The sequence below is a fragment of the Diadema antillarum genome, unplaced genomic scaffold, assembly GCF_040938485.1.
Source record: "Diadema antillarum isolate AM-2024a unplaced genomic scaffold, OU_Dant_1.0 seq00002116_RagTag, whole genome shotgun sequence".
Taxonomy (NCBI): Eukaryota; Metazoa; Echinodermata; class Echinoidea; order Diadematoida; family Diadematidae; genus Diadema; species Diadema antillarum.
The window spans coordinates 105486-122423 of NW_027272757.1; the positions used below are offsets into that span (position 1 = coordinate 105486).

The 16938-nt window shown below is 39.6% G+C and overlaps 1 long non-coding RNA gene across 1 annotated transcript in view; it reads left to right on the forward strand.

Annotated features, from left to right (window-relative positions):
- Nucleotides 1-16938, forward strand: part of LOC139713983 (uncharacterized) — an 81886-nt gene that overhangs the window by 35888 nt on the left and 29060 nt on the right. The window lies entirely within an intron of this gene.

The window sequence follows — 16938 nt, forward strand, 5'->3', positions numbered from 1 at the left end:
AACAGCGGGACAGTTGGAGTCTCTGGATCAATTGTAAGATTTTTATTTTAAAGGAAGAAGATGATACAGCAGGAAAAAAAAAGTACATGTAGAAGAACAAACAAGACAGACAAAGAATAGGATGACGATAGGAGAAAGAAAGGGTTTGGAGGACCAGATACAGAAGAAAAGAAAATCCTGTTATCAAATGAAGAGTTTGTTCGCATAAACCGATAAGTCCATATTTGCCAAATGGAGATATTTGCGATTAAAGGTCAAGAAAAATAAAGAGAATAATAAGAAAATTTTTGCTTCTTTTGCCCATAACTTCAAAAATGTACCTTCATATGTAGTGACTAATATATCATTTAAAAGGTATTATTTTGTACTTTATGACAGAGATCGTACTTCAGAATTAAAAAAAAATGGACTTACCGGTTTTTGCGAACAAACACTTCAAATATTGCTACCTGCCAGTGCAGCAAGGGGGAAAGTGGAAGAAGAAAAGGACTGACAGAAGAAAGAAGAAGAGGATGAGAAAAAGGAGGAGGGGGTTTGGGGTTGGTGGAGGACCAGACACAGAAGGGAGGAAAAGTCCTGTGGAGGACAGTGCTGCCTTGGTGATGAGAGAAGAACTGTGTGTGTTCAAGGTTCCAGCTTTTATGCCACCAAAGAAGTCAAAGTCAAGTGGGTCTGGATTAGAAGGGCGCCATCTTGTGGCAGCTGTTTGTAAAGTTGTTTCCCCCAGTCCTCTCTTTGTCGTGCCGGGTTTGGATGTAGGAGATCTCTATTTGATATTACTTCTCAGATCTATTCTCTGTTTTAGTGGTAACTTTGTTGTTTCTTCTGTTTGTCTTTTTTTTTTTATTATGTAACAGCATCTTTGCCTGACCTCTTGAGGAGCAATCTGTTTTGCTCTCATGCTTTGCAATTCATCTGCAGTGGTTTTTATTACCTTGATTTGATAGTCAGCAGCAGGTCTTTCTTTGCTAGATTAATAAAAAAGTTTTGCTTGGTTCAAATTCAAGCATGAAAAGACACTTAAACAGAGATATGAATGTAAAATGTAAAGTTGTTTTTATACTGAATGGAGTTAAAAGACAGAAATTATTTGCATTTCAACTTGATAACATGCGAGATGCAGTCCTGCTGTGAATATGGGATAGAGCTTTAGGAAAAGTCCGGAACACAAGTAGGCCTATATGTCTTTTCTGCTCTTGCTGAGTGAATTTTGTCTGTTGATGTTGTTTTGTTTGTTTTTTGGTCTCAATTTCATTTGATCTTGTCATGCATCATTGCCCATGTCAGTTCTATGCAGTGCTTCCATAGTGAGCAAGCAAGCGAGTGAGGTTGGGCGAAGGATTGTAGCAAATGCTGTGGTTTCTTCTTCTTCTTTTGGTTAAGTCTGCCTCCTTCAATAAGCTGAAGATTCTTGCAGACTACAAAAGAAAAGGTTAAAAAAAAAAGGTTTTGTAGGTTTAGATAGGACCATGTGGAGTTGCAGAGATGGACCCTCCACAGGGGTGTGGGAGGACTCACGCGAGGTGGGATACTGCCCACCTGGAATATGTGTGGCACTGCAATAGAATCTCTCCCGTAAGTGCGCCAGATAAACTTCCGGATGTGTTGAAATATTGTTTGATTTTCCTCTTTGCTTTCTGGTTATTTCAGCATCGCGGCAGGTGTGGGGTGCAGCAATCACCCCAGCTCCTCTTTATACTGTTCCCTCCTTCTTGATCGTGCAAAGGAATCGGGATCCACTGGTTTGAATTCTTGGGGTAAACTTGCTCAGCTTATTCCTTCTCCTCCGTCCCCCCCCCCCCCCCCCCCCCCAAAAAAAAAAAAAAAAAAAAAAAAAAAAAAAAAAAAAAAAAAAAAAAAAAACACGTTCTCCCACTCTCACCTCACCTTTCATCTCTATTCCTTTCTCCTTTCCGCCCTCCTCCTCTCTTCTTCTCTCTCTCTCATTTTCCCCTTGGACTAGGGATTTAGCCCAACCTCAAAGGCCATCCAGAGCTCTGGCCTCGGAAGTATTCTCAAAGTTTGATGCCTCCATCACCACACTCAGGTCCCTATGCCTCCACCACCTACAAACAACCTTGCACATACCTGTTACAAGATGTGTGAGCATATGATTTTAGTGTAGTCCACACCCCCAAGGAACCAGCTTTGTCTTTGGTTACCATGGTAACTCATTTCGGGAGGGTAGGATATGATGGAGGGGGGGGGGGGGGATGGGATTTAAAGTCAAGGCCCAGTGGGGTCAGGTAGGCTTTGCTGTTGGCAAACAATGTGGTTCACCCTTTTCAATTGTTGATTGCGGATACCCTATGAATTCGCCTGTGAAATATACAATAGCATGAGATGCTATTAAAAAAAAAAAATATATGCTGGGGTTTAGAGCAATTGAGATTCTGATTTCTAATGTGTCCTTGATCCTCCCAATTTTTGTTTTTGTTGCTTTTTTGGTGAGAGGAATGGAATTGCCTCTTGTTGTGTGTGGTATCTAATGCAATCAAAATGGGTGAAGAATGACAATGATATGACAATTTTAGATAATTTGCAGTATTTTCCTTTGATGCAATACATCCATACAAGGACAGCTGACGATTGACAAGATAGATTCATAACATTTTTCTCCTGTAGTGAAACAGAGAAACAGAAATTGACAACATAAACATGATTATAAACAAGTCTGTAATAATAGTGTGAAACCTCTCTGCGTCACCAAAAGTCCATTTCACTGGCATGCCAAAACTCAGCATGCTGAGGACACCATCAATGGTAGACTGGCTGACCACAATCAGAAACCAAGAACCTTTGCAGGTTCTTGTCTGCTTTACCACATAACAGACACCTGGGGGGGTGTTTCATCAACGAGTTCGTCGGAGTTTTCACCGACGAATTTGCTATCAGCCAATCAGACCAAGAATTTCATTAGCTTTTAACAGTTGTCAGTGTAAATCCTTGCGTCTGATTGGCTGATAGCAAATTTGTCGGTGAAAACCTCCGACGAACTCGTTGATGAAACGCCCCCCAGAAGAAGGCTTTGTCTCAAACCACAAACTTCTCAGAAGAGGGGGTCATCATGCCCATGCTTCTTCACACAAACAAAAAAATACCTTTTAAACAACAACAACACACACACAAAATGCCAGTCAAAGAACATCACCACCACAAACAACAACAACAATGTCAACAAAACCCCAAATTGCACAGATGACTCCATTGGAGACACTTTTCTTTCTTTCATGAAAAGATAGAGGTACAGTGTATTATATGAAAACTCTGGTTTTCCCAACAAAAAAAAAAACAACAATGCATGAAGTGTTTGTGCCAACTATGTATGTGTTCCTTTACATTCAAATAAGTTTGTATTTTGTGTTCCCCTCCCCATCCCATTCCTCCCCTGCTCCACCCCCAACCTGTGTGCCACAGTCACTGGCTGCTTGTCATGATGGTCACAATAATTCCATAATAAAATTCAAAAGGTCTTCTGAAATTTATCTACAGATTTATGCTGTCATTGCTTGGAAATCTAGATCAGTGAAAGAGGGGACGGTACCTCTTTATTTTTACAACTGAAATGTCAGACATCAAGAGCAGAATAGTAGTGGACAACCTCCATCAATTTTTATGCATATATTTATTTTTCATTTTATATTTTTTATATTACAATTTTATTTTTTGAACTTGAGAGTTTTCGAAAGGTGTGCAGTGATGACTTCTAGTATGACTGTGAGTGATGTGTACAATTGTAGAATTAGAAAGAGGTAAATACTTATGATTTCAAATCTATTCTTCAGCCCCAAATTTACCAGTTCTTCAGAAGTCCTTTAAAATATCATACTGTTAACATAGAATCCAATTTTGGCTGAAATGAAATCAAATCAGTGAGCGCTGAATGGGACGTAAGCTCTGCATGTTTGACAGAGTGGATGACCAAGATTGAACATAGAGGGAGCTGTTTCCATACTGGCTACTATGTAGTCTTGTTTGGATAGACAGTTACAATATTGTGCTTATCTGCAAGTTGTTTGAGAACATGCAACAGACAGCCAGTGTTGTCAAAACTGCCTCTAAGAAATTTTCATTGTTCATGATTCTTCTCCATTTTTCTCCTCCTCCTCCCCCAACATGTTTTCATGTTTACTGTTATCATACGGCAGAATGACTCACATTATTTCAGCTGCAAAATGCTGGCCGTATGTTTGTCACCAGGGAAATGGGGGGCTTACCTTCCCTGCTTGCTCCATGGTCGATGAGATATGTAGCGGCATGTTATCTCCCGCGTAAAAGCATGTTTGAGGTCAGAAAAACATCTCGCCTCAATGTTGCATTCATGTGTGTTTCAGTCACTGGCAGAATTGAGGTTCCCTGGGTGCGAAATCTGATTGGCAAAAAAGAAAGAAAGAAAAAATTCATCATTGAGGCTTTTGCCAAGGGAAGCCAAATTATTACAAAGTTCTGCACCATAGACTATAACACAGACTTTTGTATTTAGTATGTAATCTAGCCATTTCAAGATTGTTGATATATAATAGCCAAGAGGTTTGTGACATTATTTTCATCAGCTATTTTTTATTTTCATCAGTCAGTGTCTAGGTATTCAGTTTTTTCCCATGTTGGATGTTCTGATATACTGTAAGTTTCGTGTCAGACTAGCTTTCGATGTTGCCGAGTGGCCATCACTGGAGTTTGGAAAATCAGAGTCTGGTATGGTAGAGACTAGCTCCCTCTAGTGGTGAGTGGGAAGTATGCTTCTCTATGACCTTTGGGGCTGAACTTCATGTTATGGAGATAAACATTCGTGTGTTGACTTATTCTATCTGCTGTCACTACAGTGGCACGGGCCGATGATAAACGTGTTGCCCTCCCAAAACCTGGGAGTGGAATTGATTTTCGTTTGATGGGTTAAAGGGCGTACTTCTCCTCCTTCCCAGACTTTCCAAGTTTTTCTCTTTCTTTTTTTTTTTTTTTTGGGGGGGGGGAGGGAAGGGGGAGTTCTTTTTTTTTGTTGTCGATGCAAGATAATGTACTGGTATCAGAGGAATGGGGAAATTCAGCTGGAATCATGTGAACAGCTGCATCTGAAAGAAAACAAACCGGCAGTGTTGTAAGTTTTCTTCCAAAGCTTAATGCATTAAAAAAAAAATCCTTTATCTGCTGAAAAAAAAATGCAACACAGTATTCACTGAGACTAGTGGGGCAGGTTCACAGGCTGAGGATATCTTATTCGTCAACTGAGTTTGGAGAGTCTATGTGATGTTTGTGAACATAATATGCGTAACTTCTGTTTGGTATGCCGTGACCTTCAATTCTGCAAATGACAACAGGAGAATAAAGTCGCAAAGTTGTGGATTTTGTGGCAGACATGATATTTCTGCCAAGCCGTTGATGCACAAGTGTGTATTGTGCCAGTGCATTTTGACAGACAAAAATGATTGAGAAAATATTGCATCATTTGAAGGTGATACCCCTATCCAGTGAGATAGGATTTTTGTTGTTGGTGTTGTTGTGTCGGGGGGGGGGGAGGTATAAAGAGCGTGGGGCATTGGACAAAGATTTATAAACTAATCTCAACCTCCTATGACACTTCCATTTGTTGACATATTGTAACAATACATGGATCACTGAGAGCATAATTTACAGTATAACATGATGTCCATGACTGGACTGGTATTTGTACCCCCCCCCCCCCCCCCGAAATACCTTTAACATCACCTTTGTCCATGTTTGGTGTTTCTCTCAAATGGCTAAAATCATGATGTGGATTTTGAGAAGGATACTTTTTGCACTTGTTGATTAAAACAGTGGTAAGCTATGATGTGGTATGTTTGATAGGAGCCATGCTGCAATATTTGAAACCAAGAAGAAAGGAAAAGCAGTGTAAATTGTATATTGCATAATCCCACCAGTTTGCTTTGAATGTCTATGTACACATGCTCCATCATTTACTTGCTGAGATCAATTATTCACTGTGGAAAAACAGATCAGTGACAGTTTCTCTTGGCAGCTAAACAGTATCAGCAATGTCTCCCTCTCTTGGCCAAAGATGTACCAGTGTAACCACTCCTCTTCTTCCAAATCCCCCCCCCCCCCCTCCCTTTTACACTCACTCATAAATCATGCAAATATCATTCATCATGGTGGCGAAGGGTGAAGCCTAGAGGTCAGGTGAGGTTAAGTGGGTGAAACAGTGGTAGTAGGACCAGGGAGGAGTTGGAGGAGTGGGTTGGGGTGGTAGAGAGGAGAGGAAAAGTAGGCCAATGGTCAGGTCAGTTGGAGTGATGAAGAGCAAAGTACGAGAGAGGGGAGAGATGGAAAAGGGAGAGATAGGGGACAGGAGGACAGAGATAGATAGATAGATAGATAGATAGATAGATACTGTAGATAGATAGATGGATAGATAGATAGATAGTTACTGTAGATAGATAGATGGATAGATAGAAAAATATATACCAGTAGATGGATATATAGATAAATAGATAGATAGATAGATAGGTAGATAGATACTGTAGATAGATAGATGGATATATACATAAATAGATAGATAGGTAGGTAGATAGATAGATAGATAGATAGATAGGGAGATAGAGAAATGGATAGATTAATAGATAGATAGATAAATAGAAAGACAGATATGTAGATAGAGAGAGAGATACAGAGAGATAATTATCATGCAGAGTTCCTTAGATGTAGGCCTAGGAAAGTCAGAGAGAGACAAGAGAGAAATAGATAAAAAGAGATAGAGATAGGAGAGCTAGAGATATGCATGCATAATATGTAGGCCCGACATATAAGACGCAGAGAAACAGACACACATTATTAGAGGGAGGGGTTGGGGTGATAACAGGAAGAGTACAGAAACGTATTCATCGTAATGTTTGTTAAAGGAAAGAATGTGGATCATACTTGAATGATTGGTACTTGAAGTCATTGTCTTGCATGATATGTTTAACTCATTATGTGCCATGGTGGAAACTCCCTGTGTGCCACATTATTCTGAGACTGCAACGTAGTCATGCTTTGGGAAAACATAGTTTTTCAAATCTATGTTATCCTGGACATGTAGTCAGCAAAGCTGTAGAGAAAATGCCAAGCTTTGCATTAGTATAAATTGTATGACAAATCAATGATTGCTTTTCTTTGAAATTACCAGGAGCTACATGATTGTAGAGGCATGACTTTTGCACACAAAACAGTTACATAATCTTAGAATTTACTCACAAATCCATTAGGGAACACTGCTTGTGATAGTCAATCACCACATGAGATGCAAGCTACATGTAACTGGAACGGAATCCCGAGAAACACTTTCATTGTACGGTGGCATTTGGCGATTAATTGATTAGTTTGGGCAGGTTTGTGTGATTGAGCAGAATATGCGAACTTGGCACGCTGTCGACTGAGTCAGGCATGCGAACGTGACACATGAAGAGTTAAAGAACAAGGTAGACCTATATTGATAGATCTCTCTACAGTCTATACAGTCATATATAATTCTATTCATATCATATCTATGGAATATAATTATGGCATGATATATATAGATACAGTTAATATAATGGGTAGATTATTTGACAAGAAGATTAATAGTTTGCTATACAGATATAACAAAGGAATGGAAGAGGGGTAACATTTGTTCAAACTCCAAAAGTAAATGTACACATCAGTTTACATGTTCAACTTAAATCTTAGCCGCAATAGCCAGGAAACATTGCAAGTTGTAAGATCCAGTTTTTTATGTTTCTTGACAATTCACTATAATGTCATAGATCATCACAGCAAAAACTCAGAAGTGAAGTCGCACTGTGGCCTGTAATTTTTCTGGCAATGCTTTTGGCAGCTTTTGTTACATTTGTCCAACAACTTTAACTAAAATATCAACATTTTTTTCATTGTCCAAGTGGATTGCTAGCTGTATTTTCATATTCATGTTTTTTTTTTTTTTTTTTTTTTTTTAGGGTGATTGTAAGTCTTATATCAAGACTGGGTCAGATTTTATTGAGTCTGACACCAGGTGTGTCCCATTGCTGATGTTTTTATGTCATTAGTTTGGTTTGCAAACCCACACAATTACTAGTATTATTTTGTCTAAGCCTGCAGTTTTATTCATTTATTTATTTTTTTACAAGACTTCAGGTTGAGAGAAGGCAGATGCCACCATTAAAAAAAAGAAGACTTTGTCACTTCAATTTTACAGAAATATTAATTCTTTGCTTTCTCATAATTTATGGGTTTTTTTTCTCCTAAAAGTATATTATACAAAGATGAGTCGAGAGAGAAAATCAAAATAGCCAAGGAAGAATGTCTTAGTTTCTCAGCTGGAAAAGAGTCGGCTAAAACTTTTGTCTGATTTGTGGTCAACATTGTGCATATTTTTGTCAGATTCAAGGAGAGATAGAGAGAGTTAAAGAGGGAAGGGAGGAAGGAGATGCAAAAATATGTCTTTGCCATTTGTACAAAAGTTAATTAATCTTTGCTTTGTTATTGTTTTCGAGATTTGAGCTCAAAGTGGTAGTGGTCTGTAGAAGGATAATGGAGACGGGGAGAGAAAATGTGAAGAGAGAAATGGAAGAAACTTTCAATTTTCACAGGTAACTCTCCCATATAATCTGCCTAATTTCTCCTCAATAGTATACTTTTCTTGAGAAAGATGACAAGAGATTGAACGAGAGACAGAGAGAGAGATGGGAAGGGATTGGGAAGAAGAAAAGAAAGAGGAAAGAGAAGAAGAAGAAGAAGACCGGCATGCTCTGTACGTGGTGTAAGCGGCGCAACGACGTGCAACTACTTGAACTTGGGGAATGGGTCAACTCATCACGGTCCTCTCGGTGCGGGGATGATGAATGGCGGTGCCTCGCGCCTCTCTGGAGTTTAAAAAGAAGGCATCGCCAAAAATGGCCGTCACACCTGTCTGCCTTGGGGGGCCAGTCCCCGCGCCCCCGTGGGGACCCATTTTCAGCACTGCTCCAGTGGAGTGTGGAACTGGGAGAGAGTGGAGCAGGGAGTTGCCAGAGTCTGCCTGGCCTGCGGAACTTGCGCCCAGCAAGTTTGGTTAGACTTGTTCCTGGGAATTGGTGTTATTTTTTGCGTGCTCATTATTTTCCCTCCCTCAAATGTAGTGTTCTCATACAATCTCTTAAATTAATAGCAAAGTTTAAAACACTATTCTAGGGTCAGAACTGTATAGTGTATCATTATCAAAGTCATGACTGTTATTAAAAACAAACTTAATTTGCGCTCATTTATCTTTTGAATGTCATAACTATGTCATACTTATTTCAGAAAATGAAAGTGATAGCAGTCATATTATTTGTGCACCACCATTAATACTAATTGTACTGATAACGTTGATTATACTCTATCATCATTAATATAAATATAGTTATAATTATTATTGTTTTTAGTGGTAATATCTGTGATTACAATAAGGAATATGAGCATGGTTGGTAATATAATCACCATAATTCTATTAAACCTTGATAGTGTTGCTATCATTTTGTGCTTTCATTGTCGTGGATGGATGATGCTTACGCTGATGAATTCTAGTGCCATCATTATGGCTACAGTAGGTGTAATGGACCATTGGTTATACTGAAATCAAACCATGCTATCCTCAAAGGGGGGGGGGGATGATGGGTCAACACTGAAATTGTTTGGACCTCATAATAAGCATTTTTGTCACATTCACTCAGTGTTTAACACAATTACAGAGTAGCTTGCTAGTTGTAGTGTATGCAGGGCTCAACATTAGCACTTTGCCTGCTTGCCCACGGAAATAGAAATTGTATGTCAGGCAAGTGAAAATAAGAGAATTCTAAATGTTACTTGCCCAGTCAAGCAAGTAAAATTTTGACTCAGATGTAAAAATCAGAAGCTCCTCAAAACAGTACATTACCACTTTTATTTGGATCAGTACTTTCTTCTTTTGTGCACATAAACATGTGAAATTTAATGATGATACTTGCCCTGATGTACAAGTGAAGAAAAAAGTTAGTATCAGGCCCTACTGTATGTAATCATACAATGTAAATGTAAGAATACATGTAGTCCCAAATTATCATTCATAAGTCTTAACAAGTCACATCATTTTTGCCCAACAATTGTGTATGCCATGTTCGTAAGAGGGCAATGGCATTCGTTGGTGGATCCTAAGTAGAATTTTAAAGCAGGAAAATGAAACTGAATTGCAGAGTCTTGAAACGCTTCAGTCATCAAAGTACATAAATCTCTGCAAATCTATTCCTGAAGCGATCAGATTCTACTAGGTATGAGCAGGGACCTTTGTTCGTTGGAAAATCGTCGGCCTAGATAGATGAATCCTGCCCAGAGTTGTGCACTCTAAGAAGTTGTAATGGTGTAAATGAATCCATAGTTTTCACCTTCCAGACTCACCTCTGTTATGATTTATGAGAGTCTGCAGAATCTTGTGTCAGCGTTCTCTCTGCCCTGGAATGTCCTTTTTGTTTTCTCTCTTGTCATTTATTAGTCATTGGAGTATCAGTTGTAGAATAGACTTCAGTGACCCTTGTTGGAATTATGAACCTGTTGTTTTGCAGCCTTAGATTTGTTGTATTTTTTTTTTCTTATCTTTGGTCCAGAGAGTATGCCTGTGAGTATACACATTGTGGGCCTAAGCTACGGCGGTTATGATGCAAAGTTTGCAGCATGTGAGGAATGCGATAAAAGCTGTATATTTGCCCTTCATATCCTCAGAGCTTGTCTTCACACTTCATCCCTAAAGCCTTCCTCTCTTGTGTGCACGGACGATAATTTGAATCGTGATGGCGATCGTGATTGTAATTCAGCGTTGCAATTACATTTCTCGACTGGACTGAAAATGGCCTATTTCTTAATCATGAAAAAAAAAATTGAAATTAGCTCCCAAATAGGAAAGAAGATTCTGAAAATGATTATGGAAACACATCCTTGCTTTTTTTTTTCTTTTTTTTTCTTTTTTGCAAACGAGAAATTTCCTAGCCATGCAAATTGTGGTATTTGCCTTGTGTATTATCAACAAGGGAGAAAGGGTAAATCACAAAACAATAACAGTTTATTGAGATGTATGGCCCCACTTGCTTTCTTACCGATCCCCAGATGCATTGGAAGATCTCAGCGCTCAGAATCCGATTTGAATTCTTCCCCGAGATTTATTACTTTTAATCAACACCCCTGAGCACTCTTGGGAGAACAGATGCCCCAGACAATGCGGGCAGGGTGTGAAGAATTAGGCAAAGAGAGGGAGAGATGGGGGTGATAGAGAGAAAATAGAGAAGGAACCAGACAGATTGAGGGATGGAAAGAATGACGGATGAATTCAAGAAATGAATAATGGAAGGAGAAAATGGAAGCCGTCTGTGTATGTTAGAAATGTGAGACAATAGAAAAATGAGAGATTCTGCTCATTGGACCGTTTGAAATTCACTGGCAAATTTAGAAACTGATAATACTTACTGTGATGTTAGGACAAAGAGAGAGAGAAAAAAAAAAGGAGGGATAGATGGAGAGAGATGGGGAGAAACGAAGAGAAAGCCAACAGAGAGAGACCAGATTGACAGATGGTAAGAATGAGGGGTTGAAGTGAAGAAAGGAGCAATTGAAGGAAAAAAAAATGGAAGTTGTGTATAGTAGAAATGTGAGACAGAAGAAAATTACAGATAATGCATAGGCTTATTTGCCAGAAAAAAAAAAATGTACTCACATATTTAAAGATTGACAACAGTTACCATGATATTGAGAGAAAGAGAGGGAGAGAGAGAGAGATAGATCAGAGATAGAAATAACAAGAGGAAGAGGTAGGGGGAGAGAAAAGAAAGAAACATGATGAAATATGAGCTAAGGTGATGTTTGATGTATCAGAAGTTTTGACACCAGAATTTCAAAATAGCATACAAGTTGGGGCCTACGTGCCTTCAGCTGTTGTGAATTCAAAGAAAATAAGAGAGAAAATTTGAAAGTATGATGGGCATTAAAAAGGCAATTACCTCAATGGAGGTGATAACAAGGGATTTAATCATCAAAGCAGGAGAGTGATAGCTGTGAGGAAACTGGGATCGTTGCAGTTTTGAAGGGTAAGCGATTCGAGAGCAAAGAAAATATCAACACTTTTTGAAGCGGGTGACAGAGAGGGGGGAAAACATGTGTGTCATGGTCCACAAGACACCAATTCCTTGTCGTCGTAAGCGCCTCCCCAAAATCCATCTTCTGCCGGCATAAAGTTTTTGGTCCGAGCGGATTATCGCTTTTCGGCAGAGTGTCTGTCATGGCAGCACTCCCCGCCGCTAAATCACTTCGTCGCCCCGCATCATCCATCTCCATACCCCACCCCCTTCCTCTCTCGGTGCTTATCACATTGTCTCCAACCCCCTCCCACCATCCTCAACCTGTCCCCATCCTGTCCCCACCCGACCCCTCCTCCATCCCCACCCCATCCCCACCTTATCCGTATCTTATCCCTACCGTATCCCCACCATATCACCACCCCATCCCCACTCTATCCCCACCCTATCCCGTCCCACTCCCCACTGCTACCGGCACCCCTTCCCCTCTACCGTCCCCACCCTACTACCACCACCACCACCTGCCTCATTCCCCCCACCATCTGCGGCACTCCCTCTCATCTCTCCACCTTGCCATCCCCTCTGCCCATTCCTTCGCCCGATCCTGTGGGTATTGTTGGCTCACTAGGGCGAAGGGCCCGAAAATGAGTGATTAGAACAATTGTTTCTTCTGGCACCGATGGAGTTTAGTTTGTCTTCGTGCCTTCTGTTATTTATGCCAAGAAAGCACGAAAATATACCCAAGGTTAAAGGAAGGTTATGAATTGCACTGCCTTGAAAATGCTTCTGACCTTCATCAGTTGACCTTTGCTTGCAGGATGACTACACAGTCTAACAGGCACCTATGTTCCAGCACAGACAATATTTTGTTATAGGTCTTTTTAGCATGTTATTCTGTGTATTCTATTAAGATAGCTACCCAGTTTTGGGGATGCTGTGATACCAAAAAAACTGTGATTTAATGATAGAAAATGTGTTATGCCAAATGTCTTCAAAAGATTCAATGAGTGCCTACAAAATGTAGTTTCATTTCATGCATTGTACATGCATCATGATTGAGATATTTATGAACGTTTTGTGTTCAACCTTTTATTGTTCAAAGTGAAAGGCAAATGTTTGTTGATTAGATCATTTGCATATCTACAATTTAATTTACCTACATTCGTATGCCTCAATCAACAAGTTTTTGTCTTCTGTTTCATCTAATCACAGAGCTATTAGCTCCATGATTTAATGATCTATTATGTGGATTCTACCATGAAAAGCACACTCACACACAGGACTTTTTATGTTATTTTATTAAAAAAAGAAAGAAAAATCACTGGGTTGCAAATGAAGCACCTTGAATCTCCAGAGTCCACATGCCTAAACAAGGAGAGGAGCATGACCCTGGGCACCTCATTGTGCAGACCTGATGTGCCGAGGTGCATAATGGGAATTTTGCAAATCAAGATTTCTTTGAGTGTCATTTACATGCACTCTGTATGGCAGATTATCGTGAGAGATTAATGAATTAATGCATCATGATGTGTATCGCAAGGGTTGATCAATTTTTGTGTTTGTTTAAATGTGTAAGTTTCTCCTGACAGTGGTCTGTTGACTTGTTTGTGATGTTGGTACTGAATGTTGGTAGCAAAATTCAGTGATTCAGGGGCTGAAGTTAAGAAATTCGGGTGTAACCCCAAAGGGTGTCTCGCTGGTTCTGTGCTCTCGCTTGTGGCTTACTTAGTGTCGTGTGACGACCCACTTCGCTATCTCTTCTTGCCATCATTGCAGTAAGAGGGCCTTTAACGTAGACTAGGGGAGTGCAGTAATTAACAGACACGGGTGGTTACGAGTGGATCCTTCTTCACATCATGCCGTGGACAAATAGAACTCGTCTCTATGCCACCTCCCTAATCAAGAGTCTCCCTTGCAACTTGTGTTGGAAAAGGCAGTGAGCCAGAAGAGGGTGGAAACCTGTGAAATACTGATAGATCGGTTGAAAGTGATCTTTTCTAATGGCTGTGCTCGCTTGAAGTGTCTATCACCCGCGTCTGACTTGTTTGTTCTAAACTTCTTCATCAGCCAGACGCGTTGAATTGCGGTTGAATCGGTGCGCAGCCGCTGATAGCCAGAAATTTTTCGGGCAACTCGTGTCTGCTCTGGTGGCGATGGACGTTGTTAGTGTTACACAGATGATCTAATTAGCTGCCCTCAATTTCTTTTCTTTTTTTATTATCGGTGTTTAACCCATATCGGGCCACCTATGGGATATTCCGTAGTTCGTCCGAACGCCGCAGGGGCCATATACGGAATATCCCATAGTGAATGAAATGACATATAAACGACGTCATTCCAAAGTTCTTTCACCTTCTAATCTTTGACAACATATCCCAGAATGCTTTGCTACACTGTATGCAATTCTAGAAGGTTTTGTCAGTCGAACGCCAACAATATCGTAAAAATCATCGAAAAATATGGAATAACGCGAATAACCACGAAGCGTCAGTGGGTGCTATCTACAGCTGTACGGAGTGCTCGATTTTGGATTTTCTGCCGCAGTTTTTGAGGAGGTTTGGACACTTGCCGGGTGATGATTCGACTGTGATAATAGTCCCACATGTACATCCACATGTGTGTACAACAATTGTATAATTCAGTCGAAACTGAAAAGCTGTAGTTTAGAAGTGTATCTATCATGATGAGTTTCGCTTCAACAAACTATAGGATGTACACATTATACTATCGATTTCCCGAGCACTCGCAATGGCTTCATCGTCATAAACATAAACATAAACCTGCAATTATTGTATCAATGGTCATGATATTCATATGTCAAGAAAGCTGACACTCTGATTACTGTAAAACGAGAAATGTTCGCGTGCATTTTAATTTCGCGAGCGCCAAGATTCGCGAAATTAAAATGCACGCGAAATTTCTTATCTACACTATATGCATTGAACGCAAGAGGCAATTCGCGAAAATTTCTTGCTGCGAAAAAGGCCATCGGCTCCAATTCGCGAAAATTTCGTGCCGCGAATATATCATGTTTTACAGTATTTCATTTCCGGTACTGGATGTGTAAAATTACAACATTTGCTATTTTTAATCCATGAATGAAAGCAAACAAACAAATTGATTTCGTAACTTTTGGATGACTGTACTTCACTTCTGCTGAGTACTATGACTGCACTGTGCATTGAATGGCAGCATGTCATATATCATTTTAGAGGGAATTTTATCCTCTTTCAAATGACATATAACTTGTGTATGTTTTGTTCATTGCTTGCTAATGAAGAGCGATTGTTTGGAGAATTGTCTGCCTGTCGGCGTGTGTGTGTGCAAACGGTGCTAGGCCACTGCAGTGTTTATTTACACAAGTGCATTGGCCTGATATGGGTTAAAGGAATGGGTATAGTTTTGGTTGAGATGGGGATTGAGGTTTTAACTTTTTTGCAAGATAATTAGAAACCACCTATATGAAATATTAAGAAGCATACAATTCCATGTGGAATTAAAAGTTTATTGATAATAAATATTGATATAGGGCCTATATTATATTTCATATTTTAATGAAATACTCGGGCAGGTGTCTATGGGAAATGTGTGTTGTAGCAAAATCAGTCCATCCTCAACGGGTTAAAAGGGCTGAGATGTAGGGATTTTTTTTCTCTTTCTTTCAGAGTTTATTTATTTTTGGGGTGGATTTCCTTTTTAAGCCTTCCACCACCAAGTCTTCTGTGGCCACAGAAGCCTTCAAAAATTTCAGTAAACATTGTCATATTGTATTTTGTAGTTCTTTGAACAGCACCAATGATCATAATTTTGAAAGGCAATAAAAAATACCTTTACTAATGATAGCATGAAATGTTAACAGAAAACTCTGCTTGCATTTCTCTGGGGTCATAGGTGCTCAAAGCATAGTGCAGTAAATTGAAAAATCATCACTTTTTAAAGCAACATATGTGTGTACATGCAGAAGACTGAAGTTGTATCCTAACCATGTAGTTGCAGAAAAAAAATGCAAATACTTCTTTAGTAATTCTTCCAGTTAACTTTTGGTTACATTTGCTGTAGAATTTAATTTACAGAAGTCTAGAAACCAGATAGCAACTGTCATTTCTTCTTCTGTTTTTTTGCAGCAGAAGGAATTTGTAGATGCTGTGCGAAGAAGATTTGTCATAATGATGCAAAAAAAAAGAGGAAAAAATTGGTGAAATTTCTTAAACTGTCAGTTTCCGTTTATGACAGACGCCTGAAGTCTTTTACGGCCACCTACGAGAAGCATGAAAAGCACCGCCCCCACCCCCTTCGTCCGTTACCTGCCACGCCAAACAGGAACCTGTGCTGGTTCCACTCCGGAGGTCCGGGGCAAAACTATTATCTTCGGATCCCTCCTGTTTGACAAGATCAGAAAAAAAAAGGAAAAGAAAGAAAAAAAAAACCAGCAAGACCCCCAAAACTTTGGGCCCCCGAGGCAAGCATGTAAATGTACCTTTGCAAAATGTGAAAGTAATTTTCTGCCATTTGGGTCTTCTTCATTCTTTACCTGCTTCCTCTTCTTCTCTCTCGTTCTGTCTTTCTTTCTGTCTATTATTCATGTCCTATCAATTTGTTTTGTTTGAGCTCATTTCTGCATTTGGTCCTCGGGAGTATTTATACAGAAGTCCAGTTTATTCTGTTAGGTCTGTGATTTCATGCAATTTGTTTTCCATTTGTTGGCCTTTCAAATGTTTTTCGTTTTTGTTTAGTTCTCTTTCCCATTGCGAAGATTTGTTTATACAGATGTTCAGAAACAGGGCAATTATCTGGTTTGCTGCGTTATTGGATGTATGGTTACATTCTTTGTAGGGACTCACTTGTATATTCAAGGGTATGGGTAACATTAAAGAGCTATTAAACTGTTATTACT